Below are 5000 nucleotides of genomic sequence, written 5' to 3'. Positions count from 1 at the left end.
TGTGCCACCATAGGGAGGGAGGAAGGACCCCGCTCGCTTCCGATCAGGGTGGTAGTGGTAGAGGTTGAGCCCACTGGAGAGTGAGCAAGGTTAGGCTGCCCCGTTGAATCTAGGGGAGGGGGGTGGGGGACCACCAGGTGCAGCTGAGAGTGAGCAAGCTTTATACCCCTGAGCTGTGTCTGCCTCTGTTATTTTCCATCTCTCTCTCTCTCTCTCTCTCTCTCTCTCTCTCTCTCTCTCCCCCCCCCCCCCCCCCCCGCTGTCCGATTTAGCCTATGGAACCCGGGGTTCGTTGTAGGGGGCTGTCTTTCCTCCCGCCCCCCACCGGGGGTGAACATTCTTGGGGGGTGTTGCAAAGGACGCCTGGCCAACACAGGCCAGGCAGGGGAAAAGTTCAGCGGCGCCTATTAGCGAGGTCTGTATTAATTACGTCAAGGTGGCCCGGGCGGGCGGGGCGTTTTCATTAGGTTACCAAGGAAGGCAGAGAGGTTGGGGGCGGGCGAAGCCCTGATGTCCAACAGGCGGGTGGATGTGACTTGCGGGAGGGGAGGCGCGGCACGGCACGTCCGCCACCGTCTCTGTTGCTCGCCTTGGTTTTCATTGAGAGGCCCACACGGGAGGGGGTGGGTTCATGCTCAGGTGGCGAAGAGGTTTTCCTTTCACTTATAGAAGGGGTGGCGAGCGTGCTATGTTGGGCGGTGTGATCCGGCTTACTGTGCCAAACCTGGCCTTACATTAAGAAGAGTTGGGGTGTGATAAGGTCGTGGTTTGGGTCCGGTGGGCAGAGAGAAATGCGTCTGCCAGCAAGCCCCAGGCTCTCTCGCTCTCTGGCGGTGTTGCCCCACTGTGTGACTGCCTTAGCTAGTTGTCTGCCTCCAATTGTGAGCTAATGTCTACAACCTGTGTGTGGGGGCGCCCGACCCATGGATCCTGCCGTTAAAGCTTGATTTTTTTTTCCTTCTCCCCCTTTCAGATGTGCGTTGCCGTGCCGCTGGCGTTGATGGTACACGTCGCTGGAGCTCGGTGATCTGGCTAAGCGTGGGGGGACCCAGCTGGCTGGCTGCCTGCTGCCTGCTGCCTCCGGCTGGACGGAATGCATCGCTCTCTGGAAGACTCTGCTCTGCAGTCTTGCTTCCTTGACCTTGGACGGAGCAGCCGTTGCAAGAGGAAGGATTTCCAGGCTATTTAATGGAAGTGATTCAAGCTGAGCCGCGCTCCCCCGTCCCCCGGGTGCATTGCATCGTTGTGGACTAAATTAGCTGTTACATTACTTCGTGTTTTGTGTGTGGTTGGTAGGTAGGTAGGTAGGTAGGTAGGTAGGTAGGTAGGTAGGGGATAGGGAAGGAAGGAAGGAAGGAAGGAAGGAAGGAAGGAAGGAAGGAAGGAAGGAAGGAAGGAAGGAAGGAGTAAGTGAGAGTGGGAGTTAGGTGGGGAGGTGAGTTAGGGCATAGGTAGGGTAGAGTGAGAGTGAGAGTTGTTGGGGAGGTAGGTATAGCACATAGGTAGGTAGGGTAGGAAAGAAGTGAGAGTGGGAGTGGGAGTTAGTTGGTGGGGAGGTTAGGGTAGCGATGAGGGGGAGTTAGGTGACAGGCAGAGGCAGCACGATCCGGTGGCTGTGATGTCATTGTGAAAGTCGGCCCTTGACACACACGAGGTTTTTTTGTGTCGCTGGCTTGCTCGCGTGCCCGGGTCGGGCGTTCCGGGCCATGGGGCGCGAGGGCGGGGAGGTTGGACCCTTGTCGCCCGCTCGCTTCACCTGGTGGCCCGGTGTGCGTCCCTGGCCGAGTCTGCCGTGTTGAGGGGGTCGTCTGTGTGTGCTGCGTCTGTGGGTGTCCCCGCTGCCCGACAGGCGCGCGGGCGGGCCAGCCAGCCAGCCGTGCGCATCCCGTCTGTCTCTCCCTGCCGGCTAAGAGGCGCGCGGGCGCGCCTGTCTCCCTGTCCCTGGGTCGGCTCGGGTCGACCAGGGCGGCGGAGAGTGGCGAGGGAGAAGAGAAGGAAAGAGTGGAGGAGCGTCCGGGGGCGGCGGCCCGAGTTTGCCGGGCGAGGCCGGCCGGCCTCGCCCGGCAAACTCGGGCCGCCGCCCCCGGACGCGAAAGGTGGGTAGACCAGCAGCCTCGGAGAAGATCTCTTGTCTTCTTCCTCGTCGCCGCTAGGGGGAATCGTCGGGCGTTTCCCCGGTCCGGGCGAGCCTTCGGCCACGCGCGCATGCGCGCTGTGGCGCTACCGGTGGGCCGACCACCGCACCGCTCCCCCTCCTACTCTCAATCACTCCGATCCTTTCCTCTGAGAGCCTAGAGAAGGCTCTCCTGCGTGAAGTTTCTGTCTCTGTGTGTGTCAGACTGTCTGTCTCTCCCCCCTCCCTCTCTGCCTCCCTCCATCCCTCCCTCTCTGCCTCCCTCCATCCCTCCATCCCTCCATCCCTCCATCCCTCCATCACTTCTCTTCACAAAGGAAGAGGGTCTGCGTGGCGAGAGGAGGGTGGGAAGGGAGGGCGTATGTTTGAACCTTCAGCCCCTTATCCCCGTATACACGATGGCAGGCAGTGAATAATAAAACCTAAGCGTGACAAACACAATGTGATGCTTCTGTCCGTTTGAAGGGATTGATCTGCTTCAAACAGAGGGCACCAGGGGTGGTGAGCTAGTAGGTTTGGGGCGGGCAGAGGTGGTGGCTCTGCTGCTGCTGCTGCGGCTGCACGATTGCATTGACTAAAGCGTGGTTCAAGGCACTCCTGAAACTTGACCTGGTGGCCCTGGTACTGTGCGCACACGCACACGCACACGCACACACACCAGGCTCTTGCTCTTTTCCTTCAGGGATTTGAAGTTCCTGAAGACAGGACAGATTGCTCCTCCCCTGGCTGAGAGAGGGAGGGAGGCAGGTTGGTGGTGGTGTGTTATGTGGTGTGTGTGTGTGTGTGTGTGTGTGTGTGTGTGTGTGTGTTTGTGAATCACGGTGTAAAAACACACTCTGCCCGCCTGTCCATCAGTCCGCCTTCCCATGAGAAGCCAAAAAGGACCCATGGAGGCAGGCAGAACCCACTTCTTCGAATGGATTTAGGTCTCTCTCCCACCATCAACCTAGAATGGAAGCTCCAACTGAATCCACTTCGCTCACATGCAGACTCAAAAACGGATGGATCTTGGACTTTCACTCACTGTCCCTGAGCGTGCCTTCCGTGGCTATTATTTTGTCATGTCTTACACTGTTGGACTTCTCCCTTCCTTCACCCACTTTGCTGTTGTCCTTGCCCCAGGGGTGAGATGATCTCGTTCCATCTTGTAATGCTAGTGCTCAGATGAGGACTCTCCCTCCTTCCTCACGCAGGCACCTTTGTCCATATTCTTTAGCTTCCTTCCTTTCAAACGAGTGTTTTCTAGCGGCCTACAGACTGGGCAGCCTCCTTCCATCAGTCCCTCCCTCTGTCCCACCATCTGTCACTCGCTGCCTGCCTGCCTGCCTGCCTGCCTGCCTGCGTTCTTCCTGACTTTCATGAAAAAGCTCTCAAGTCTTTCTACGACCGACGAGTGTCAGGCCTCAGGCCTTTCCTCCTCTTGAAGAAGAGTTTCTTTCTTCCCCTCTTCCATTCCATTCCTATATTCTTGACTTTTTGCTTTTCCCCCTTTAAAAAATAAAAACAGGAGACCGGTCAAATGACTTGCAGGGGTGGGGGGTGGACACACACACCCTACCTACACCTGACTAGCCATCCAACAAACAAAGCACACACACATACCGGGTGCCTAGGATGTTTGCCAAATTCTCCCTCACCCCTTGTAAGCACTCGGTTGGTTCCCAATCCACTCCGCTCATAGGGCGGTGCGCCCCCTGGTCTCATCACGACAACTGCTAGAGATTCACGAGGGCGGTGTGTGTGTTTATTTTCTGGGATCGGAGCCGCCGCTTTTGGACTGAGTCCCAGTGCTGGCGGCTGGAAGCTCCAGCTCCGCTAGATGGGCCAGCAGGACCCAGCCGCGATTCTGAGGACCCCTCAGGCCTCCCTCTTCCGTGACCATGCGGGTGGGTGGGGGTTGCAGTTCCCGACGGGCTCCTCTGGATCGATCGCCGCTCCCTTCCCCATCCCGTCCTGGGCGTCCCACACACAAGCAAACTCTAGTTCACTTGCCCGAGTTAGGGTCAAAGTCCAAACTAAGATGAACAACAGAATGAAAAAAACAAAACCGAAAAACCGGTCGCCCTGAGGCCAACGGTGGCTCTCTAGCCAGAGACCAGGGGATTGAGATGCTAAAAGAGCTGGCTTCATATGTTAATCAAGCCCCGGCCTGCCTGCCTTCCTTCCTTCGGAGCCTTTTCAGGTGGGTGGGTGGGTGAGGGGGCGGGCTTGGGGCTGCTGGGTGGCTGGGTGGGAGCTAGGCGGCAGGCCTGCAGGTCTTAGGTTTCCCCTGGACCCCTGAGGATTCTCCCCTCCCCCCCCCCACACACACACTCCCCCTTCTGCGGATGTCAGCATTTGCGAGACACAAGTCCTCCCATGAAGGCCCCTAGGAGATTTCATTCCTACCGGGATGGTTGGGTCCCATACCACTTATCACAATCCAGCCAGCCAGCCAGCCAGCCATTATGTCAAGTACATTTGTTTGTTGCCATCATCATTCTCAAAACATTTAGTTTCTGCTTGAGCCCTTGGTATCAGGTCCTCATGGTTCCCTTCCCTCCTTGATACTCCTCCCTCATTAATCCTTGATAATTTATAAATTATTATTATTTTGTCATCTCTGATACTGTCGGGCATCTCCCTTCACCCACTTTCCTGTTGTCCTACATACTTTTGTATTTTTCTTTTTAAAATATTTTATTAGGGGCTCATACAACTCTTATCACAATCCATACATATACATACATAATTATATAAAGCACATCTGTACATTCTTTGGCCTAATCATTTTCAAAGCATTTGCTTTCCACTTAATCCCTTTGCATCAGGTCCTCTTGTGATCGCACAGGCTGGTGTGATTCTTCCATGTGGGCTTTGTTGCTTC

Source organism: Tenrec ecaudatus, chromosome 4, assembly GCF_050624435.1.
Source record: "Tenrec ecaudatus isolate mTenEca1 chromosome 4, mTenEca1.hap1, whole genome shotgun sequence".
Classification (NCBI taxonomy): domain Eukaryota; kingdom Metazoa; phylum Chordata; class Mammalia; order Afrosoricida; family Tenrecidae; genus Tenrec; species Tenrec ecaudatus.
Note: the sequence above shows the minus strand (reverse complement) of the source record.